This window comes from Ooceraea biroi, chromosome 5 (assembly GCF_003672135.1).
Source record: "Ooceraea biroi isolate clonal line C1 chromosome 5, Obir_v5.4, whole genome shotgun sequence".
Classification (NCBI taxonomy): Eukaryota; Metazoa; Arthropoda; class Insecta; order Hymenoptera; family Formicidae; genus Ooceraea; species Ooceraea biroi.
This window is the reverse complement of record NC_039510.1, coordinates 10,462,390-10,488,019: the sequence shown is the minus strand read 5'-3', so window position 1 is coordinate 10,488,019 and position 25,630 is coordinate 10,462,390. Positions and strand designations below refer to the sequence as shown.

The following is a 25,630-nucleotide window of genomic DNA, read 5'->3' as shown; positions in this document are numbered from 1 at the left end:
GCGTGCGCGTGCGTGTGTGTGTAATACATACGGGACACGCAGCCGGAAAAATGAGGCGGAAAGAAAAATGAGCGCAACGCTGGCGAACGGGGGCACGCTTGGTAGGGAAAAAAAGCAGGATGGAGACGGCGGGATGGTAACGGGGGCGCGCAGGGCACACGACGGGGTTGCGCGGCATGAGGGTGTTAACTGTCCTTTGAGCCTCGTCGGCTGGAACATCTCACCCGTGCAACGTCTCACTCGGTCCATGGGCACACGGGCAGCTCGTGTACAGTATGGTCGAGCTGCGATGGCGAGGCAGGTGTATGGTCGGCTGCCTCGTAAAAAGGCATTTTCGCAGCTCCACGTGCACCCAAAATGGCGGACACATCGGCTCCGGGAGGCCGTGTAAGCATCGTGTAACGACATACCTGATTACCCATAGTGACCAGTGAGCCGAGCGTATCCCCTGAGCCCGGGTATGCCTCGGTAAGTCGTTAAGAACGCACCTCGTTGGGCTTCAGCCTTCGTGTCATAGCGCCGCTGACCATCCAGTCTTCCGTGTATAATCGCTTGTATTATTAGCGACGTGGCCCTTGCGCGTGGCGGCAACCCTTGCGCGCCCGTAAATACGCCGGGATACAGTGGGATGTAGTCGTATAAGCAGATTGGGAACGTATCCGCGACGTTATTAAGAGCCCCGTAACGCGACGTCGTAGCCGCCTGGATGAACGTGGCGTTGTCTCGTTACACACATGCTTGAGATTCCGCGAGAACGAGGTTCCCGCCGATATCCGTTTAATCAGATTTGTTTTCTCCGTCTACATGGTCTACGATTCAGAAACAGATGGAGTTGTCGATGGAGATTAATCGAGGAACCTAATTCTCTAAATCAATAAATCCATAGATGTGCTCGCGTCTCAATTGAGCAATTGAATTATTCTTCCTCTATTATTGGATGTATTATTTTAGATATTGAATACAGTTGGAACAGTATTTTTACATATTGAAATCAGTTAGATAATTGTAACACGTTCAAAGACAACCTTCCAATTGTTAATTGTCTGACACAGATATTTTCTTACGTACATGGAAGGATTAATTGCTGAATTCTTGCGTAAGATGAAAGCATTTCTTTGTAGTTTAGCGCGACTTAATACATATGCATTTCCGTGTTAACTGTGATAAAAAGTAGTGCAAAAATATGTTAACTATTTCGTCCACGGCATTATTTATATAATGTACTTGTATATTATTTCTAATATATCAAATAATTATTGTAAATGTAGCATTATGTATTCGCACGGTATGTACGCAACCTTTGTGAATACGCACGCCAGTGTGCGTTTATAGAGTGTGTATACTTAATGAATCTTATAAATATATGTAGATTCGATATCGGTACACGTAGGTGGAAAAGCAATATTTGCGTGAAGCATTAATATTTACAACGTATTACGTTGTGCGTTAGAGTTTTACATTAAAATGTCATTTCGAACGGTGCTTTTTGCGGCAATATCATAAAGAAACGAGGGAAACACAAAACTACCACTTTCAAATGCAATATTAATATCGATTCACATTAACAGTATAAGCGAGTATATTTAGCCCAAACACAGGGTTCGTCTGCTACGCCACGATGTGTCACGCTACCCTAGTCGGATGCGGTTTTATCTCGTCATACCCGAAGCGGGCGTAAGATGAATCGCGAACGCAGGACACGCGACAGATTCGAGACCGGGCATTCACGTCGGTCGAAATCGTCGCGACAGTATCCGTATCGGCGACACGCTAGGCGGCACTTAATTAATGACGTTCGATGCCGCGAATCGTCGACGTAATAACTCGTCGACGCAGCTTCCGGATCGGGCATTCGGCCGGCGCTACGATGTCATAAAGTTCAGGCATGCAACCTGTATTGTCCTGTCTCGATCCATCTCTCGATTTCCATTACCGGCGACATCGAGACATTCCTGGGAACGTTCCCTAACGATTTATCGCCCGCCCCCCGGGACAAGCCGTGCACCCGTAGCCAAAGATAATCCCGTGCTCGATGCAAACCCTGTACAAACACGGCGTAACAGCGACGTAGCCGCATTTCGGAACTACGGCGGAACAACGACCCCTTCCCGATGTTAGCAGGGTAAACTGAATGGCGCTGAAATCTGCCGCAACTGTTTGCCCGCGTTCTGAGGTTTCGGTAAATTCACCTTAAGAACCTTACGTGGTGGATCTTTCAACTTGCCGAAACGACAGAGCTGATTTGACAAATTTTCATCGACTCTGGATAATTGACGGGACCATCGTTATCTCTGCCGATCTAATTAAGCACCTTTTGCTTTCAGCTTCTGTCATTATTTCTCGCTTTGTCGAGCGAGAAAAATACCGAGGAGAAAAAATACCGATATTATAAAAAAATATGCATATTCTTGATGCAAGTGCATGTGTGTTAAAAGATATTACATGTTTATAATATATTATAAATGTTACAATTATCGAATTTTAATTGATTCATCAGATATGCGCAGGAGTGCAACGATGCTGATACAGTTTGCGAGATTTCATCTCGCGTCGATGGCAGCTTGCGGTACGTACACCAGCGATCTCTTCACATTATTCGGGAGTACCCGTCGTCACGATTTCACCTGGTGCCTTCTTATGAAAACGCAGAGCTTCCCAGTATAAACTGAATGGCTTACCAGTTCGCAATATTCCATCTCGCGCAACACGTGTTGTGCGAATATATCGAGAATACAAATTGCAGGCAATAACGGACAGCCATATCCGCGCCTCCACTCTACTTCGCACACATCAATCCATTTATTTTATGGACGTCGAATGCAGTAAACTGTAGATTTATCATGAAAATAAGGGAAACGAGGAAATATCGAGTATGAAGAAATACATCATTAAAAAGCAATGTTTGACGGAATTAAAATTTGCTTCGTAATAATTCCGCATTACTATCTCCGTGCATTGCCATTATATATATATAACGTAAAAAATAAATTCTTGTTAATTTTATTCGTGTATATATAAAAATACAATTTTTCAATCTTTTATATGAAAATTCAAATTGTAAATTGGGTCGAGTAAGCGCGATGTAATAAGGCACAAATATAATATAAAGAATATAATTTAAAAGACAGTGAGAATATATATATATAATTTGAGAAACCTGGAGTAGTGCAAAGCATTGTCAAATAAACACTATTTCGTCGTGGCTTTCGTCTAAGTAATAAGTAATGCTTTTTCCGCCATTCTCGGGAGTCTAGTGGTTCGACAGCAGTCTGCGTTCAAGAAGAAAGGACGAAAAGAGCATAAGAAACAAAGCAGGAGAACCTAGCGGTACGAATATAGGTCGCGCGTGAAACTAAGTAGAATCCACGATTTTGGACGACGACATTAGCGCCTTTGCATTTTCGCGGATGCAGGAGGAAAATGCGGCTCCGCGATATTAAAGAAGAATACACAAATGGATAAGCTCTCGAGCTTCGTAAGATATTACGTTGCTCGAAGCTATGAATAATTTCCGTAGCCGACGACAGAGTCGGTGGTATCTGTTGCTTACACTTCGCGGAGCAAGTACTTTCGTCACTGAAATTCTACGATAACTCTCCGAAAAAAAGTGAACTCTCTATCGACTGGCAGACTGGTTCTCATATATTGATACACGATACGATATATACATGATATGATATGATATGATACATGATATGAAATACATATGTCATCTTTCATTTGCTCTCTCTCTCTCTTGTCTTACTTTTGAAGAAGCACAATCTATGTCTGAAATTGTCCTAATAACTTTACATATTAAATTAGATTTTTGCCATATTTTAACAAGTATTAGTTAATTGGTATTATTTTTAAATATTTACTTTATATCTTCTAACAGTCGCGTTTATAAAGTGTAATTAAATACGAATTTACATTTGTACCCTTAATTTAATGTTTAATTGCTTATTTTAATGTCACGTGTGACATCGACTGTGTGGAATAATATCGACGATTTATATTTGCATCAACCATTAATGTATATAAAGCAATATAACAATGTTGTTTATTAACAATATTTATCAAGAAATTGTGGAGAATATTTTGTTAAGATTGCGAATCAAAAATGAAATGTGACGATTATACATAAAAAAAGCTTGATCTTACATCGTGAAACAGTACAACATCGTGAAATTGTCAATAGTTACAAGTATATTGAAGATATCATGTAGAACGAGTAAATTTATAATGTATTACGATTGCTTAAATCTTTTATTTTCTACGATTGCTTAAATCTTTCATTTTCAATTTCACGATTTTTCTGTCGATTTCTCTCGAGCGGATACGACCATCGTGCATTTCACAGCCCTCATTGACTTTGCGAAGAAAAGATCGAGTTTATAAGCCGTTCATGGCAAATGAGTCTCTCCGACGTTACGAACTTCTGCATTTTGAAGTGCTACGCTGGGAAACGAGGTCTTGCCGATTGTCTTGTCTAAATAGCGTTCACGCCGAAATCGATGGCTTCTTGGCTTCCTTTGCGAACCGATGAAACTTTCGACCCGTTGAACTCTTTCGCGGAGTAAATGTAATAGAAACTAAGTTTCTCATTTAACGCTAATGATCTTTTCAATTTGATGGCTTATTCCATGCATTTATACCAAAAATTTCATTGCGTTTACACATTAGTATTCAATCCATTTTTCCTCATCAATTTTTCTTAAGACAACGGTAAAACTCTCGGGAAAGTCAATTAAACGTTTTATATTACTGAAAGTTGTCGCTATTTATTAAAAATGTTCTCCATTTTTAAAACATTAAAACATTATTAAATCATCAATTTAATTTTTAATAATTAAAATTTGAGAAGAAAAAACCTAAGTATTAACAAAAATCTTAAAAAATGTAATGGTTCAAATTAAATGAGATTTTAAGCATATAATTTTCTTTCATTTATTGTGTTGAGATAGTGCGCGATACACATGGAAACATGGTAGGTATAGCTGTTCCGGTGAAGCATTCAGGATGCATGAATAGTTCACTTAATAACTAAAGCAGGAAGCAAAGCTGCTGCATTATTTATCGTCACTTCAGTCACCCCTTCGACTCGCGTTTCGGTATACGTCGATTCCTCCTTCGGTCCGCCTTCAAAGAGCAATCCAGAGCAATATTTCAGAGATCTTTACATTCTGATGAGGCTTCCAATTTGCAATACAATGAAAAATGTTTTATAAAAACATGCACAGGATCAAATGAATAATTGAATATCTTATCTTATGCCATAGTTCACAAGTATACCGTGAAATTAACATAAGTTCTTATAAAAAATCAAATTAACTTTGATTCTTTCGTACTAAGTTACATGCGCATTGTCAAATAACAAAAACATATTCTATATTATGACATACAATCGGGGGGCTTTTTGTTAATTTTATTCAATAATAAATTGAAATCGGAGATTCTTAATCGCTGCTGTGATAATAGCAGCAACAAAATTTATTTCAAGCTATTCACACGAATGGCCAGCTTTTTACGCTTCCCAAATTGCAATTTTTTCGACGTGGCAATTTCACGGGACATTAAGGGGATGCTAAATCTTGCAAATAACTTGGACACGTGGAGGTGGTGGTGCGCGACCAGCGCGGTAAAGATTACGAGTGGAATCACACGACGGAGTTGAATCCGCGGTAACGAAGCCACCATAACAGGTAGATCGATACAGTGTAAGCCCTTTCATTTATCCGTCGCGCTCTGTGGTATCTACTCTAGCGGAAAGTTTCCAGAAAATGTCCCGTTTATAGGACACCCAACATGGTCGCATATTTCGCGGCAACGGAATCGCCCCTTCGAGATCAAAACTGCGCAACGCCGCCGATCCTTTCCGCCCATCCCCGGGGACACCGTAGAATGTGGAACACAGCAGACACCGAAGGAAGTAACAATGAAGATCCATGCGAAACACGGGAGATGCGGGAAGCGGGTACGTTTATCACGACAACGGCGAGACAATCGGCACCGAATCCGTTCTTCCGTTGTCGCAGTGCGAGTTCCTGTCGATCGTTAACGCGACTTGTAATTTCGAACAGGAGCGAAAACATGCCGGCGAAGCGCGACGGTGTAATCCGGCGAGATTTACATCTCACTGCAAATCATTGTTACACAGGTCGACTCTTGTAACGTGAACACGTTCGTGTCAGGCGGATCGCTTGAAGGGACTTACGTTTGACGGACACCAACAATATCGATGAACGAGTTACCATCTGTTTTATCATGTTGCTCCATGTGATTTCCTTGTATCGACATTATTATTGGCATTATGTCAATAGAAATTATCGCTTCTCCGTTGTCCCGGCTTTAGTCGGAGAAAGATGCGACAAATGAGCTAATTTCTCCCATATGATGTCCCAGTATTAAAAACCTAATATAGAAGGTTCTATTTATATGAAATCATAAAAAATCAGCTCTTGTTAATTGATTAGACGAGGATCTCTAAAATTAAGCGTCCTCGCCGAGCCAACTTTAGCGGCGCGAATCGACCGTGAACGGGCGAAATTGCAGTGGGAAAGCGATAACGAGTGGTCACCAAGTATACCGAGAGACGTTGTGATAGAAAGAAACATTTCGAGTACCGCGTGTACATCGAGAATTTTGATGGAGCGAAAACTATCCTTTCTTGATACAGAAATTTGGATACACTTACATCGCTTAAAATGTTAAAATTACGCTTACATGGTTAAAATGTTCAGTGCATGTACAGAATAGTCGATTAATAGATAATAACTCAACAATTGTGCAACTTCTTTCGAATTTCTTTGAGCAAGATGAAACTTTTCTTTAACATATTCTTTTTTCCTGTTTTCTGGAACGAAGTATTGGGAATTTATTTTTTAATTTATTATTAGATATAAAAAGATGCTTACGTTTAACTACATAAATATTATTCAAATAACAAATATCTAAAACCGCAGTGACGAACCAGAACAATCACGATGACACGTGAAAAGCATTTTCAGGTCAAGGTTCGTACGGTTAAAGCTATATCGAAGTATACGACAACGGATCGTGAGATTGCAAAGGCGAAAGTTTCATGCGATACGTTTACGTACCGCGTAACGGATGCTGCAACAACGCTCTATAGCAGAGGAACCAACCGTGAACATAGGTTTTCTATTTTCCCTCAGACGAGTACGCTGATAAAAGAAAATATTCGATTGCTGTTAACGTGTGATGAATTTCAAGATAAGGCTTATCAACTTTCCATGAAATAATTTGTTTCTCATTAACATTAACATTATCTCATTAACATGTTAATTAATATGTTTCTCATTAACATAACTATTATACTTCGAAAATTGGAAATATCTTATAAAATGAAAAATTATTAAATCATCAACAGATAATAGACATCAAATTACAAAAATTGTTATTTAGATATTAAACATACTTTATTTGCATACTAGATGAAATAAAAATTTTTAGTTAGCTGCAGCAAGATCATATTAACGTCCAAGCTAAACCTGGAACAAAAATTATTAGATTAATATTACAATAAGCTATAAACTAAAAATAATTTAAAATACTTTCATAAAACATTTTCTATCGTGTTTTTGTTTTTCTTTTATATTAAAGAAAAAGCTACACACATGTTTCGGAGACAGCTTCTATAAATTCCCCTTTTTTTATTTTTGACATCTCACGTACATCACAAATATTTCTAAAATAATTTAATACCTTTATTTTAGCAACTGTCATAAGCTTTATCGATTCAGACATGATTTCAACCTATAGCCCTTCGATGATAGCACGCGAAAATGGGAAATGGTAGAGATCGCTCACGTTACTCTGCATGGAAATGCCGCGCGATAACCAGCACGATGTTGTCCCTCAGGAGGAAATCGAGTTCCAAGATTTATTCGTGATATCCCGACGAGTCGATAAGATTTATTATTTGTGCGCGTCATAGCGATCAGTGGTGGAATACGATAAACATTTTCGTCGTCGCCTTCAAAGCAGATTACTTCCGCGTTATTCCTTGGCCTGTCTGCACTTTTCAAACTTCATCTCGCAGGTACAGGAATCTTTTTGCTGAAAAACTGAATATTAATAAATCGCATATATTAATAAATTCTGCAAAAATAGAACTCAAAATACAAATATAAAAATAGAGTCATAGACTTTATGCGTTTATCTAATTTTCAAAAAAATTCAGGCTCCTCATCTCTGTTTAAAATAAAATAATTATGTAATTACATGCATTGTTGAAATCTTCTTACTATTGTAAACAATATTATTCTCACTCTGAGAAGCGAAAGAATTTGTCAAGTACATAAAGCGCAGTTGAAAGCGTTTACGATAGTTTATGAATTTATAGAAAAAGAAATTTACAGAATTCGGTATTTCTACTATAGAATAATGTTGCGCAAAATTTTATGTACATAAAAGATTTATTTTTCTAATTGTTCTACTTAGTAATTTCCAAGTGTAAATTACATGATTAAACGCTGCTATAACAAGAATATAACATTGTAACACTGATCGATAACGACCATGTTAAAAAGAGACAAATGTTACCTGTTGTTTTCATTATGCTCGACGTAGCAATTTTTACATCATTTTTCATTAGTCTTTTATACTCTTTTTGCATTTTATTTGAACGATGCGCTGAATAATATTAACGTCAGAACAAGCACACCCGGGTTATTTTGCAAGGCAAGCCCTTTTAAAGTGGTCACAAATCTTACAGTCTTATGAACTTTGGGACCAATTTTTACGCCGCATAATGCCAGAAAAATTGACTTTCGTGTAACTTTTATACTAACACTACAATTACTCTTTTAGATGGATCCTAATTTTTCCTCTACTAATTCTTTATGCGAAGCTGACATATACCACGAGTATACATTTTGTAATTAGCAGGTGAATGTAAACATTTCTGTACTGTGTACAGTGTTAAACGCAGTTTCCATCGAAATTACCACAGCACATATTTTAACATAATTTAACATGTTTTAACATGTAAACGCACACTTCTCGCCTTACATTCAACGAAAATTATGAATTATTAACATACATATAAAATATAGCGATAAAACCTTTTTTTTATCGCTTTGTGAAAGTAAATAAACTAATATGTTAACGCAAATAAAAATATACCTAATAAAATAATAATAATCTGAACGTGCAACGAAATCTCGCAGTTGCTCACTCGAAAATATACTCTCGTCGTTCGCTGAAAATCCTCAAAATATCATTTTGTTGCTCCAGTGAAGATCCTTAAAATATGCCTCGGGACGTCGTTCCCGATTCGGATTGCACGAAGTCGAGGGATCGAGTATCGGTTATCCTAATCGCTCCTATAAGCCAGCCGTGCAATTAAAATCCGTTCATCCGACAAGAATGCTGTTCCCGCCGGAGAAGGGTTAACGGGCAGGCGAACGCGCGCGAGCGTGAGTCCAGCAGCGCGCGATTACCCCCGCGTTTACGGCGAGCACGTTGGGGCGTACTCTCCACCCGGAGACCGCGAGAAACGACCCTTCCGTGTGGCCGGTGTAGCGTCGACGAGCTCTTCGAGCGTGAACGGAAGTAGCCATCGATGTGCACCGGAAGCGCGCCGTTGCGCTCCGCTCCGTTTCGTATCGCGGAGGGTTGTTGGGGGAGAGGTGCCCTCGGGTGGCCGACGGTCGGAACGGTGACCACGACGAAAGAAAAAGAAGAACGACAACGGATAGCGGCAAGGACGGCTGGACCGAGAGGGAAGGGTGCCGCGAGATGGACGTCGGGGGAAGTTAAAGGGTAGTCGTCGCGGAGAGCGTCCGTCGAGGGCGGCGGAGGGACGGACGATAAAAGGATAGGGAAGAAGAGGCGACCGACGAACCAGTCCCGACGGGGGAGGGATTGCGTACGGGGCAGATCGGGGTGGCGGTGTGGCACCGACGCCGACGTCGTGGTTGGGGTGGACGCACCGCAGGAGAGGGGCGCCATTATATTTGCGCAGGGCCGTCCAATAGGGCGCAGTATCGTCCCGACCGTCGTCGCGTGCGCACGTTTTCGTTGTGTCTGGACTTGCAAAAACGCGCGTAAAATCAGTCGCCGTCTCGCCGCTTCCCCTGTACGCTCGCTCACATTCGGTGTCCTTGCGAGGGTAAGATCCACACGAGACGCGTCTTCGCTATCCAGCCTCCTACTTCCATCGTTCTCTCTCTTTCTCTTTTTCTCTCTCTTTCCCTCTCTATCTCTCTATCTCTTTATTTTTTTCTTTCTCTCTTTTTCTCTCATTTTGTTTCTTTCCCTCTCAATCTCTCTCCGTATCTGCTTCTATATTCTCTATAATTTTTGCATCCCCTCGCGCGGGTTTTCTTATACTATATACTTGCGCGCCGCATAAACAACAACAGAGAGCGCGAAACCGCCTACGCACGAGGATCGTGGAAAGTGTGCGCTGCGACAAAAGTGAGTAGACAAAGTGGTCGTTTGATGTGGAAGGAAAAAGGATCGAGAAGAAGTATGGCGGGAAGGAGTAGAAAGCTCATCCGTTCGCCCTTCCCACTTCTCCTTTATTCCCCATCTTCGTTTGCACTTCAATGGGACAGTCCTGCTCCGCGAATCCTTTATCCCTTCTTTCGTATATACGTGGTCCTTAAGTGTTTCACTTTCACGCAACGCGATATGTTTTAGCGCTCCACGGGAATATTGTTCTGACAACTCTACGAACTGTTCAATTTCGTTTCTACGCGCGCGAGAACTCGCGAAAAACAAACTAGCGATGTGGAAGCTATTGCCGGAGATTCAAACGCAGCATAGTGCGTGTTTGAACAGTACCCGCAAAATTTAAGTCCGGCAGTTGCAATCGACGGAGTTGCAATAAGTTCACACCCCCACGCTATAGATACAGAAGCAGTGATTGCATTCAGTGATAAACTTTTTAGCATCTGAGGCATCGGAAATTGAACTGATCGAAATTGCACGATTTCAATTACGCTCGCATCGGATCCTGCCTTGACACATTTGATTAATCTGACTGACTTTCCGCCACCTACCGCATTTCTTGGTTACAGAATGGTTCATTAACAGAAGAACACTTTTTCAGCACTTTCTACACGAACAAGTTGTTTGTTTTTTCTTAAAGATTTCAATAAAGTTATTTGTCAGTCTTTTAATTGTCAATATTTAATATCTCGTAATTAAAATTCGTGTCGAACTGCTATTGAGACAGAATTCGATAAAATTTACTATCTGAAATTAGGATGTTATCTGCTTACATTCTGGAAATTTAATTTGGTCGAGCCCTTTAATTCACAATGTTAAATATCTCTGTAATTAAGCCATCCATTAAATTTCACTAAGAGAATATCGATTCCACATTCGTGAAAGAAGCAGACAGTGAAATATTTCTCTGTAGAAGTGGCCCACCCCGTATTTCAACCCTAATTTTAACTAATGATGACTAATAAAGTTGAAATTACTTTTGAATCTCGCAGGCTTTTATATTATTAATGGCTTGCCGAATAAACTATTAATCTGATAAAGAAGTCGTTTTTCTTAATTCTTAATTAGTTGTCTTTAATTTGCTAGTAATTTGAGCTTGTCAATATAAATATGTCAATATTTTTTTCTATAGTTTTTCGCAACTTTATTAACTGCTTCGTTATCTTTTCACGTTATCGATCGGCATTTTCATGTTACGATATATGAACATCTTATTTTTACTTTTTATCATACAGTGAGTCATCCCAAATTATTATTATATTTCATTTCTTAAATGTATCAAGTTTTATAAAATATCCGCAAAAATTTTAGTTTCTGTTTTTAGCGCTCTGATTATTTATTATTTGAATTTTAAATTCTCGCTTTTTTATGTTTTTGAAGAGTTGGTATCGAAATTTGTAAAACGTCATATATCATGATTTAACGATAAATTTCGAAAAATAATAGTAAATGCGATGAGCAATGGAAAATTATACATGTCTTTCGTGTTCAGCAAATCATTTTAGATTTGAGCTAGAAAGATTTTCCATACGCGGTATATTCATCTAACTTGAAAGCTTCGGATTACTACTTATTCCAATCGATGCAGCAGTTTTTAACTGGACACTATTTTCAAGATGTGGCTGAGATTACAAAAAACCTATTTTCGTAAAAGAAGTGGAAATTTCTCTCGAGAGATAAAAGAAAATCGAGGGCAAATATCTTGATGACTGAATTATGTTGCATGTATAATGCAACACAAGAAAGCGAAAACGTGCAAAAAATGACTAAAAGTTTTGCATATCCTTATGCCAATTGCAACAATTTGAAATCTTCGTTTCAAATTGTGCGTTGTAATTGTACGCACTAGTGTATTATCGGAATAACTTGAATTTCTCGGACACCGCGAAATGCGCTTAAGCTCGTAAACGTTGAAGACGAGAGAAAATTTGATAAAGATGTGTGAGTAAGACCTTTACTAACGCGTTACGATAATCCCAGTCGACATTTTCGCGTTGCGTGAAAGTCGTTGGATTAACGAGGGAATATTTTCAGTGCACCTTTTCAGAATAACATGAGGTAGGTAACGAATGTATGTAATATAGGTATGTAACTGTTGTTGACATGAATGCAAGAAAAACCTTTGTCCAGTATAGTGATTCTGAAGCACTTTGGACCTACCGAAAGTACAGATTGAGATAGATCTCACAATCAATGCGCATGTTAGTAGAATTATATTGAAATTGTAATAATTGGACATGAATGTAATGGACACGAATATAATAGATTTTATTAATTAAAGTATTGAATGCTATCTTTATTTTTTTGTTTCTCTTTAGACTTATAAAAATCCGGTATATCCAGAGAGATATAATGGATATGTAATGATAATATATAATAATATATATGTATGCAAGAGTAATTATTATGTAGAAAATAATAAGTCTTATATATGCATTCATATCTGTATACGACATTTTAGATATGATAAAGCTGTGTTAAAAAAATCCTAAATCATACCGCTACTCATTTAATCAAATTCTGATGAATATAATAGAAATGCCAAAGAGTACAGACATCATATATGATACTTTCATTATTCAATTTTCGCAATGATAGATTAATATATCCCTTAAGCGAAATCTCTCGCGGAGAGAAAACGAAGAAGACACTTAAAGTACTGACATCTTAATCGGAAAGTAGCAGACAATTTGTATTTGAAAGAACGTTTTATTTAATTCGTATTTATCTAGTCAAACGGACAATCTCCTAATTAGTCAGAATAAATTTCTGTTTCATCTTTCGCATACGCCTTTCGCTCCTTTGTGTATTTCCGATTCATTTTCATTTGATTGGGAAGGATAAAGGTGCTTTCCAACAAATTCGCTTTATGTCAATACGCCCGTATTTTTCTCGTGTGCACGGATATTCATGATATTTCTGTGAAAAGTTTGCCGCCAGCGCTGCACCTGTATTCTAACCAAATTACGCTCGTTACTTTGTGCGATTGATAAAATAAATATTATTACCATGTGTGTTAGATTTACGGTAACACATGTCTATCTTTTGCAGTACTGCTGAAAATTTACTTTAGTGATAAAACGCTTTAATTATTGTACAAAACAGGATTAATTAATGTTATATAAAGCGTAGTTTGTGAACATGGAAAATTAAATAAAAATTCTAGAAACATCTGGTATAACGCGATTCAAAACCGCGGGAATCAAATCGCACATTTCAATTCGTGCATTTTCATTAAAAATGCAACTGCGTAACAAAGATGCGAATACCAATTTGCGGAAGTTTATTTAGGTCAACTTTGTGCCACCTTTCAAACTAATAACGGTCAGTAATGTTAATAACGTGTTGTGCTTTCGCGTGTGCAGGTGCAGGTAAATTGTAGCATTACCGCACGTTATTATTACATAAAAGCTCGTGTCTGAGTTACTGCGTGAACTTCTATTTCAGTTAATTAAAAATGAAGCTTTTCTTTCGAGCGCGCGGTCACATTATCTCGCGGTGCACGCATGCGATCTAGTTAGTAATTCTGATAATATCTGACGAGAAAAAAAAAGCATGGAGAGAACAACATCACGCAGAGCCTTGCTTCTACAAGCTTATGTCGCTAGCGAGAACGCGACATCGGCTTTCTCTCTCAATATTTCATGCAGAAATGAAACACGTTTTTTTTTTAAATGCAAAGGATTTGGCGTATTTCATCGCTGTGTCTTATCGTGATGAAGTTATCATCTGTTTCTACTTCCTGATTTTTAATATTTATCTTGATACGTTGTTTGACGAGTAAGCCAATAATTAAATTACTGCTCAAATTAATCTGAAATTAGTTGGAACATAAAGTTGCTGCTCGTTCCAATTGCTGAAACCTCGCGCAGTAACTTTGCATTAAAAAACATTCAATTACACCAGAAGAAGATATCTCTGTAATTCTGTTGATCGTGGAACGAAAAGTAATTCGAAATTTCTCAAGAAAAATATCTTTTAAATGTTTCTTGATAAATTTATAATGTCGTTCGTTTTAACTATTTAATTATAATAGAACGTTACGCGCACTTAATTTAAAGCGCGCATAATTAAGCCTTAATCGTGCAACAATTTAATAAAGTGTATACGTAGCATGCGTACACTCATGCAAAACATTAGTTATCTGTCGTGATATCCGATCGCGCTGAGCAAAGGATACTACCATATTATACATACACCATTAATTTAGTGCGACAGCTTTTAATACGGTTAACTCGCTGAGAGTCTATTTACAGTATCAGGTCACGCTACCAAGATCGTCATTCAACTTTAGTCGATCACTTTAAAATGTCATCAGTGTTGAGTATGATTTATTAAGAGGAGCATGTTGCCATAGAAAAGCCGTCGAACTATATCCGAGATCCTGTTACACGATTGTTAGCTGAATAAGAATGCTCCGCATGCACATTAATTTTATTGAAATTGTGTCGAGTTCGAATGACTTCGTGCGGCAAAGTCTCAAAGATACTTATCTTTTTTTTCCTACTTCGAGCCACCGCTCTGAAAGAGCACGCGATAAGAATTTACGCCAACGCGTCATAATTGCAATAGTAAAATTGAATGTATTAATTTTTTATTGGAACTCTTTGTGCGCCGCGCTTTCGACGCATTTATGGAAATTGATATTGCAAGGGAAAATGTACTCGCGAGGACGTGCTCTCTCACGAGTTCCTGTCATGATGACGAAGTTGCTTTCTCTCTTTCTCTCTACGTGTGTGGAATATATAATTTTTTATTAAAATTCTTTTATTAAAATTCGAACTCGTTTCTCGAATCTCGAACTTTACGTGGCCGAAAAGCTTTCAGCGTAAAGTTTGACCCCCGCGGTCGACTGCACGAATTTGGATTTAAATTCAAATTGTTTATCCATTTGTCGCGAAGGTAAAAAGCCGCCGTGTATATATAACGTGCACCGCGTCAAAATTCCGCACGCGTTTTGCAAGAGTCGTGTCATTTTGTGAAAAAGAGTATTGGCGAAATCCAAGCTTGTTGCTGTAATTGGATTGGTCCCAATCGAAATTAAACTTGCCTTTTTTTATTGGAATTCCTACCGATATTCGATACGCGGTAATAGCGCATACGATAAACATGAAAGGGTTATGGTTTTAGTATTTTGTATTTTAATATTTCAGATGTCTTTTTCGTTCGCTTAATGGGTTTAGCATTAATAATGCGTGAAAATAAAATAAAAAGAATATAGCGCAATCGCGTAAATGTTGACCACTATTTGCTGGATATGGCATTTTTTTCTTTAAATTATTATTTACAACAGTATAGCTCGTTAGATTCTTTTTTCTTATGCGGATTAGTCTTTTTCGAGCTTTCATTTGCAATTGATGTATTATTTATAAAACCTATTGTTTATTGAGGGTTTCTATGAATACACAGGCAATGTCAAAAATACGAATTTTACAAAACAACTGATTATGCTAGCCCGTTGATTTTTTCCATTTTAACAGGTTACAAGAAGAAATTGAATAATTACATTTATCACGTCAATGTGATATGATAAATCTACTTCAATAAATCCGTTATCTCACATGCGCGAATTAGTCATTCTAATCAGTTAATTCTGTAGAAAACTCTGTTTTGAATTGGGTTTGAAGATCCAAGTAAAATGTAATATATTTTCTGGTAGCAGGTAGTTGCTCGTTTCCCGATATTCCTGAGGGATGTCGTAAAGAGAAGCAATATATCGAACATAAGCAAACACATTCGGGAGACATTCAAAGATGCCGGTATGCCTACGTGCAACATGAAGGTAATCTTGTAATTGCTATGCACCAAGGGAAGGTAAATTGGTAATTGCTGTACATCAAGAGAAGCTAAATTGCTAATTGCTACGCGAAATATAAAGCCGGTGCATCTAGGTTCAGGCAGATATCAGATTAAACGCAACTATTTGCGATCGACGTAGTTTTCTAAATCCTTTCGGTCTTGTCAAGACAGCAAGCAGCGATATAATATCATAATAATATTAAATATCTTATCTTAAACTCCTATAAAAAAAACTCCTATATTATTTAATTGATATTAAATATTGAGATCCAAAAAAATATAATTTACCATGTTAGTTTTCATTTATTATAATTTGATAAAGAAAGTTGGCAAACATCAAAATATTGTCTGTTTATTTCGATAATCTTTGATTATCTTGTTATTATGCGCTAATGATTTTGGTATTCGATCTATCTAAAATATCGTGAGAAAATTACGTTGGCTGTAAAATTCTATTTTACAACCAACGTTGCTACTCTGCATTTCAAATTTCGCCAAAATATTCTATTAATCCTACAGACTACTGAGAAATTGTTAATATTTTACTTTTCATATCAAACATAATTCTTATTTTACCTGAAATTCAGAGATCACAGAAGATTTAAAAAATGTCGACAAAGGGAAAGATGAGAGAAAGAAGAATGCTTCTTCTTTCTTCTATGTAACAAGAAAAGTTCAACAACTGTACGCAAATTTATCTGCGCTTAATAAATATAATATAATATCGTAACGGGAATCTGAAACATGGATTAATGGAGTTTTCTGCTACAAGCTTTGCAATATAACGTCTCGCGGTGAGGAGATTTCTTTTTTAATTTGATATCGTTGCCAAGAATGTAACTTACTTCGCTCTCGCCCAACTCCATTGCGGGACGCGTGTTACTGTAAATCGATATCGATAGCACGGTCATAAGAGGATGAAACCGCTTTAATATCTCTCAGTTTTAAGTATTCTTGTTTTCAGAATCCTCATATCACATGTATGAGAATGTGATAAATAAATTCCTTTTTTGGAAAAAACATTCTCTTTAAAAAGCTCGAATTCATAAAGGATCAGTTTTTTCATCACATAATTTTTGAAAACGTCACTTGAAAAATAGTTGAACAAATTATGTGGCAACAACTCTCTGGACTTTACTGAGAATGTATTATTCATTCTTTTCTAATTTTTAATTTAATTTTGCAAAGGAACACGATGTTCATTATAATAGTTCATTTAAGCAAGCAAGATACCTCTGATACATTTTTAATTTTTTAAAGCAATTTCAGAGATAAGTATAATATTTACGTTCTATTGGATGGTCTTGGGTCGAGCTGGGAATAACTGAAAAAGCGCTGCGCGAGAGTTCGCCCCTTATGCAGAGCATCCTCGGTACTTCGGAAGTATGAGCAAGCGGCGAGTTCACGCCATTCGAGCAAGTTTTCCGGGCAAAGTGCTGCGATTGGAAAGTGAGGCAAAGTTTAACGAGTCACGCGACGAGCGGATCGGTTTAGGGAACCTGTCGGCGACGGATACGATCACGTTCGCAAATTCCATTTGGCTACGACACGTCAATGTCAAAGATGGGACAGATGCCAATGCGAAGCCCTTTAACGTCACCGATATTTCTGCACACGTGGACACGCCCAGGCTTTTCCGCGCTCGGGGTCTCGCCGGAAGGCGAGACGCGCCTTCCTCCTCTTCGACTTGTCTCGTGGACTAACTCCGGGCGTCTAATGTCGGACTAACTCGATCCGAAACGAAAATGAGTTATCGGCGTTAACACGATTCGATCGAAGACCGCCGGCGGTCTCTGCCTCTCGACGGTAAAAAGATCCCGATTCGGTAAGACAGAGAAGCTCTCACGATATATACGCGCTGGCTACTAGCGGCGACATGTATTCCTTCCTGCTGGGGGAGGAGGAAGGTGCACTCTGATTTTCGTTACTCGAATCATCCCGCACCATCGATCCGTCGATGTCTATTACTGTCTTGAATAATTTTTGAAATGTGCCAATCCTCACGGCGCAAACTAGTTCCGCTTGTTTTTAATACATTACTTTCGTATTGTTAGTTGCGATTTACTTGCGATGCTGTGCAGTTACTCGCTGAATTAAGAGTCGCACGTTTAACGTTATAATAAATAAATGCAGTTTACGCTCTATACAAGTACAATTCTCCCATGTGTTTTATGATAGTAAGAAGAATGTTTTAATTACGTATAATTTTATAAGCATCAAAGATGCGTACGAGTTTCTTCCATTTAAATATGTAATATTGTTGCATCTTTTAATTAACAAAAGAAGGTATCTTTTTAATTAACGTATAATACAGAGAAATACTAAATTATTCCGTGCGCGTATTTATGTTAAAAAAAAGGAAAGATGTAACGAGTATGATTAACAATACTTACACATATCCTTCCTTTCTCTTTCGTATTCTCTTTTCTTTTTGATTTTCTCGTCTTACTGTTTATCAAAGTCGTCTACCACTTTTGGTTCTGGAATTTCTTCCTCCGCTAGCTGGTCTTTATCCACGCCAGCTATTCTTCTTTCCTTCTATTTCTGGTACGTCGCATTCCTGCGCACGGTTCGTTTCATTCTCCCTCGTTTCATCTCTCGTCTGTTTTTACATCCTTTATCTCACCTTCGTCTCATCACTCCACCCCTTTCCTCCCTCCATCGCAACTATCCCCGTCCACCACCATTCTGCCGAAACACAACATTTCCTCCAAACGTCAGAGTTCACCTGCTCTAAGTCACCTCACATATCGATCGATCGGCCGCGCGTGTCGTGTCCCAACGAAATCCGGATTTGCGTTCCGCATACATTTGCGATCCGCGAAATCGCGTTCACCAGTGTGCACACATCAGTCACGATGATCATTCGCGTACTTGACAGCCGCCGAGACCGAGGGATGTACGATCCTCACCCCTCGCGTACGATAAATTAACGTTGCGACAGGGTAACAGAGGAGAGGCGTGAAAGTTAATTACGACAAACTCTGCTAGCCGTGAAATTTCTTTGTGCAAACGTTGCACGTTGCAAAAAGGTACTCGGAAACGCAATGTCTGCGCTGTAATGTAGGATGTTTTAGATTTCCCGCATTAGGAGACTCCTCGTTTTAACGGCACGTTAGAGGGTAGCGTTTAAAATTGTTGAGCTAACGAGACTTAAATTTATTATTATTTAAATTCATTATTATTTCTAAGTTTTAATTGTTAAAGAAAAACAAAACTACTTGATTACGTTCATATAAAAACAACAGTTTTCAAAAGCTCGTAAATTGATCATATATCGTGGAAAAACTGACATATTTAAATAATATATTTAGTTTTTATTTCGTCAGCAAATTTATTGAACAAATACGTAACTGTTTTCTCTTTTCCAAAGAGAAGCATTCTCTCACTATTTGCCGACGCGACGGCTTCCATGGGAATACCATGTCGAATTACCTCGTGTACACCACGGTTGTTGCAGAAAGCGCGCGCAAAACTTTCGGCTGGAGCTACCGTTGTATGACACGTTGGGGGGTTTTCTTATTTGCCGTTGATGAAGCATCGCGCGTCGTTGTGTTGCGTATAAGTGTCAGCAGGTTCGCAGCAGTGTTTTATTCACGGCTGAGATAGCATGTACAACGTCGCGTCGACGAAACTTTCGCGGAAAATTAAGAAAAGTTGCCCGACGATCGGCCCGCAAAATCGCCCCGGGGAAAACTTCCGAAGCAATCAGCTGTCGTGCGGCACGCGAGCGAATTTCCTTGCTCTCTTTTTTAAACAAAAACTACCACCCCCTCCGTTTTTTATCGCTCATCGAATTCGCGAGAGCACGAAGCGTTCGGTTTATTTCGCAACTCGCGTGTACATTTTCGCCCGATTGCCCGAAACAATTAATAATTTCCTCTGATGAACTTTAGCATTAAAATACGCTACGCGTAGAATAAGCGATGCGGAACAAATAATTTTTTTAGAATTGTTTTGGATATTTCGTTTCATCATTATTAATAACATTTTATCTTTTTCTCGACAACATGCATAGAAAATAAATATCTTATAATGCGTATTGGTTCTCCCGATTTTATTTATAGTATTATTTATAGGAATTATAAATATATATTGCACAACATTATATTCTGTACACGCAAATTAACAAATCGACAAAAATATTATAAGGAAACACATGTGAACTTTCAAATATGGATTTAATCTTTAAATATATGAGCAATATTAAATCGTTTCGCATAAAAACATTCGTTTGCCAGGTTCTGCAGTGGACACGCTTTATTAGTCGAATAAAAGGAAACGATATGTCGAATAATTGATGAAAAACGCAATTCATTTGGTGCATTCGGCGACCAGTAAGTCTCACCGTGCCGGCCGTTAGAGAGACGGATCAATAGTCGTGATTTCATTGGCGTGCAACAAGTAGTTGCAAATTTCGTCCATGGTACGACGGAGGCAATAAACACTTATACGACTTGCACGCTTCGTTTGGGGAAAATATTAGTTTGCGTATGGAACGCGTATACGCCGAATTCAGCTGCTTTGATCCTATAACGGTGAAATTGTTTCCGTAACAGCGTCGTTTTCGACGCCGTCGAGCTGTCGTTGATGGTGCCCGACTCCATTAACCGCTTGCTTCGCGTATATACTTACTATGGGGTAAATATTCGGACGTATACGCGTACTAATCAATGGCTTAACTAACGATTACGCATCCCGCCTGTCGCAGAGGGACGTAGGGGTAGCTTGCACAGAGTCCTTTGTTTTACACAATAGCGATCTCGATTATTTTGCTCTTCATCCGTTTGAATTCCACGTGACAAGCTTCATAATAATGTGTGATCATGCATGGGTCTTAAAGCGAACAAAAGGTGTAGTTCTTATCACTAAACACCACGAATGCTCGTGTTCAACATAACAAATTTGATATTGTCTTTTCTTTTATTTTGATGTCAACCGATTCTTATTCTTCTCTTTCCGGTGCAGCCGTTAGTTACGTCATAGTTACGCCATGAATATGATTTCTCATCTCATGGACATGCGTTTGTGTTTTCAAATGTTTTCAAAAGGCGTTAGATGTTGTTGATACACAGTGTATGCACTTTCTCAATAAAATCTTTCTAGAAAACATGATTTTTCCTTGGAAGAATGTGCAAATACTCTAGGACATTTCTCAAGCTCTTGCATAAATAAATAATAGCAGATTCTCTTTCATGTTTTTTCAATTACGTTAATCTCGTGAAAAAGGTTCCATCTCTGTCTTTATTTTAAAAAATATCTGTTTAGAAAATTGTTGCATTATGAAAAGATCATGCAGTGCAGTAAACTAGTATGATACATTTTCTTTCTTCCTGGAGAAATGCCTTCCTGGGAAAATAGAAGAGATGCAATTGCTACTTTTCAGTCCGTGGCATTCATGAAGAGTGGCATGACCATGAAGAGCATTTTCCTCGCATGTACGTTCGTAAAGCGTTACCTGTAACTAACGCTCTTTTTAATGGTCTAGCATACTTCAAATGACGATCCATTCCAAGAATACTTTCGTTTCGACGCTGGGAAGTATCAAAGTTTGTATAGATTTCTAGACCGTAGAAAATTCAGACAGTATATGACCGAGTTGCAGAGACTAGATATGGTCTTCTTTGAGCAAGAAAAGTTTTATTAAAGTAAAACGGTCTGTTACGAACAATTATTCTAGAATGCAATTTGCGTATCTAATTGAAAGAAAAATTTGGATCGCTGAAAATTTGATTAGTATTAATCGTCACGATGAAATCTTGTTTCCGACAAAATTTAATTCGATAAAAATTGATCATTCTGCCATATAATATATCGTATATGTATATGTTATTATTCTTGCTCTGTTATCTTCAAATAAAGGTCTCAGAGCGTCGCGGAAAAACACTGATTCGCTTTCTAGGAAGCTCTTCTAGGGACGTGCATCTCCTGTAAATACTTTCACGATTATATCCAAGTCGCGATTACGGATACAATTACGAATGCGACTCGCGTTTGCGAGCGACTTCGGTCCTCGGCTATGGCATTGAACAATATTGATAGCTTTGGTTTCTTCTTCACCGAGATCCTATCTGGGAAACTTCTGCGAGTTTCCAGCACCCGCATTCAGCCGCCCTCTGTACGCCCAACGCGACGAAGTTGGCCGATTTAATTTTCTAAATATTCATGGTACACCACGTCCCTCCGGTGAGCGAAGCCGTGCGGCGAGAGAAGCGATGCACCATAAATATTCTATCTCGCGTCCCTGCAACTTCAAACGAGAGACGAATATGGGATATCTCAGGTGAGGTTTTCCTCTGTCAGCGTGTACACGTCAGAGCTAACGAGATATTAAATTATACCATTATCCTTGCAAATTTTGAAGGTTCCTGTGCGACGGATCAAAGATTTCTACGCGATTCCACAAGGCTCACGGAAATTAACCAAATAAAAACATGATTGATCTCAAATATGACTATAAGCTTACTTACTACTATAAAGTTATTCTAAGTTATTCAAATTAAGATAAAGAAATAGATACGATGTGTGACATTAAAAAATCTTGCTAGAATTTTTCTTATGAAATTGAAAAAAAAAGCGATCGTGTGTTTTTGTTTCGCATCACGGAGCCGTCAATTTTGCCATGTCACTAGGATGAGGGAAGTAAAAGATAATTGACGCATTCAACCGAGATGGTCTTGCCCTTTTTTTTCATTGTCGGCAATTTCGCAACCCGCCAATTTTCTCGCAACGTATCTGACGGTCGATTCTTTGCCCGGCCGTATCCAGCATCCGACGTTCGGTCTATCGATTCGTTTCGACGAAAAGCAATCTACCTCACGGGCTATACATGCCAAAGCCGAGGACTACCGAGCAGTGTCCCAAATTTCGTGATATACCTACAGGCTTCTGCGCTCCGTGACGTGCTGGCGTGTGCAGCCTGGAAGCAAGATACTGCGTACGTGATGCATCGGTTACGAGCGCCCTTTGTGCGCGTAATAATCGTTGCATTATTCGATTCCAATCTGGTCTTGGGGTCATTTGTATTGATTTATTGAGCACCCAGCTATTCGGTGATTGCGGACACGTACTTGCGCCGAACGGACGCTCCGTGTGTACTCGCTGCTTCGTGTGTACGTGCTTTCTCGTATCAAAACCGAGGGCCCATGCGTACTTTCGACGAAAATGTCAAATGTCCTCGTCACCGGCCGCGTATGTCACGCACGTTGCAATATTATTTATTTAATATTTAATTTATTTATAAGGCCAGCCATCATGCGTAGATAACGTGAGACATTGCTTGAATTTTCGTCGGACCTAAATGCCTCGTTGCAAATTACCTGAGGACTTTGCACTCGAAATATTACCATACTAGATAACTACAATTCGAATTCAGAATTATTTCAATGGATTGCAATTGCTAAGACAAGATAAAGGTAGTAATGAGTTGAACAAAGATAGCAACTATCAGACACTTTTTATATAATCAGAATAATGTTTTAATTGAAATAGAGTTTTTTATAAAAAAGGAAGTTTCGAACATGTAATTTCTCAATATTCGACGTTAAATGATATGGCAATTAAAAGTACTAATAGGGTTTGCTTAAATTTAGATTCGAAGCAGCAGCGTTTTGTTATTTAATTATCGCTCAGAAATTCCAATCATCCGTAACTCGGCAACCGTTGACCGTTGGCCGTTTGACATTTGAATTAAGGAAAAATCGAGTCCAAATTGATCAAAGAATCCGCCATTAAAATTCCATTCCGAACCATCCTGTACAAAGATGGAAATGGAAGAGGTGCAAATCTGGTTAAGACCGTTATTAACCCTCAAGTTAGTTGCATGATCGCAACTATTTCCCCTCAGCGGAACAAACTGTTTGCAAGCAGTATCCAGTTGACCTAGAAATATTTTCGAAAACACTTGCCGATAGATTCAAACCAATCGAAATCAATTACCCTCGTCGGATCAAACACGGGAGTGGACAGTATTTTTCGCTTACGCTGCAGTAATCGTTGGTTACAGATGAAAAAACAAGATTCCGCAAGAGAAAACAGAAGAGTGGCGTGGGTCACGCTTAAATCAGGATTACCATAAACTTCCGAAGGACGTGGAAACTCTTTTCGGATACTTCGACTCTAAAAGCGGGCGAAATGCGCAGAGGAATCATTCCTGCGACCAGTAAAAGTTTAAAAAAAAATCTCGCGGTCTCTGCGGAATTTTAATTATCGAAAGTCTCTCGCGTTCTTGGCGCGAGCGCCCTTCTTTCTTTCCCTCGTAAGTTACCTTATACCTTGCGCGAGGTACAAGGGTAGCGCCGGCGCGCTGACCAAATTTACGAGCGACCAGGATTTCCATTCGTGGGACCCGTAAATTCCATTCGCCCAAGTTTCCTGCGTTAACGGCGCTCGGCAGATGTAAAGAGACGTAAAGAGATGAATGCCGATCCGATGTCGTTCACGAACGTCGAGACGCGCGTTGCACATCCAGAGGGAAAAGTTGCTGTAAATTCCGCCTAATAGACTGCTAAGCGAATGGCCAATCTGTTGCACGATTGATTTCTATTTGAATGGATTTCGCAGGTAGTAGGTGATTCTCTCTCTCTCTCTCCCTCTTCCTTTTTTATTCCTATCTATCTCTTTAGCCGCTATTATCATTATCCAGCGTACTGTATGCTGATGGATAAGTGGCTCGTATAACCGAACAAATCATCGTGTCATTATTGTTGCTAATTCAATAGGAACGAGACGGTTATACCAATTACGTGCACGTGCCTGCTATTGATTTCTGTATGAATGCAGAGAGACAGAGAGAAAGAGAGAGAGAGCATGGATGCGGTTCGGATTTCGAAGAGGATGCGAACGCAGTGTCACCCGGTCGAGATTATTAAACCTCCGCCTAGCTTTATTACCAGGATTCCTATTTCTTCCGTTTATTAATCCGGCCGATACTCCGCTCAACCGGCTTTCCGTTTCGCTTAAATTGTACGAGAAGAAATAATTCGCGACAACGATTGATTGCGATTATGTTGATTCATGTGGCGCTCGACTGATTGTTTTTATAAGTATATATATTTTTATCCGTGTGAGTACAGAATTGTCTGATCAAAAATTATCTCCGATCCATTAATTTTTTCCATTTATGGAGCTATCCGTCCATGTTTCTCTGCTTTCTACACGATTTCGTTACTCTTCAAGCACTGTAAATATTGTATGGCGTTCAGATCCATCTTACTTAATGGCTCTCTCGCGTACATCTTCCCTTCCGCGTTTCTTCTGACTGCCGCGGGAACACGTACGCGGAAAATGTATTTCCAGTCGAACGGATATTCGTGTCTATTTTTCTATTACTCGCGATTCGTCCCCCGTGTCTCTCCAGCGCGAGTTCACC

At 38.9% G+C, this 25,630-nt stretch overlaps 2 long non-coding RNA genes across 5 annotated transcripts in view; one reads left to right on the top strand and one right to left on the bottom strand.

Moving 5' to 3' along the window:
• Positions 1 to 4,910: 4,910 nt before the first annotated feature.
• On the bottom strand, positions 4,911 to 9,728 carry LOC105281197. Of its 4 annotated transcripts, none has more exons than XR_894265.3 (7): positions 9,182 to 9,728; positions 7,620 to 8,069; positions 7,421 to 7,493; positions 7,083 to 7,166; positions 6,706 to 6,835; positions 6,234 to 6,394; positions 4,911 to 5,121 (listed from the first exon to the last, which is right to left on the bottom strand). It is a non-coding gene; the product is annotated as an uncharacterized LOC105281197 (long non-coding RNA). The 4 variants fall into 4 exon arrangements; XR_894267.3 differs by lacking the exon at positions 6,706 to 6,835 and having other exon boundaries at positions 7,620 to 7,690; positions 7,813 to 8,069; XR_894266.3 differs by lacking the exon at positions 6,706 to 6,835 and having other exon boundaries at positions 6,197 to 6,394.
• Positions 9,729 to 9,962: 234 nt separating this feature from the next.
• Positions 9,963 to 25,630, top strand: part of LOC109611074 — a 75,704-nt gene continuing 60,036 nt past the window's right edge. The window contains exon 1 of the long non-coding RNA XR_002193404.2: positions 9,963 to 10,425. This is a non-coding gene — a long non-coding RNA (uncharacterized LOC109611074). The remainder of the gene's footprint in view (positions 10,426 to 25,630) is intronic.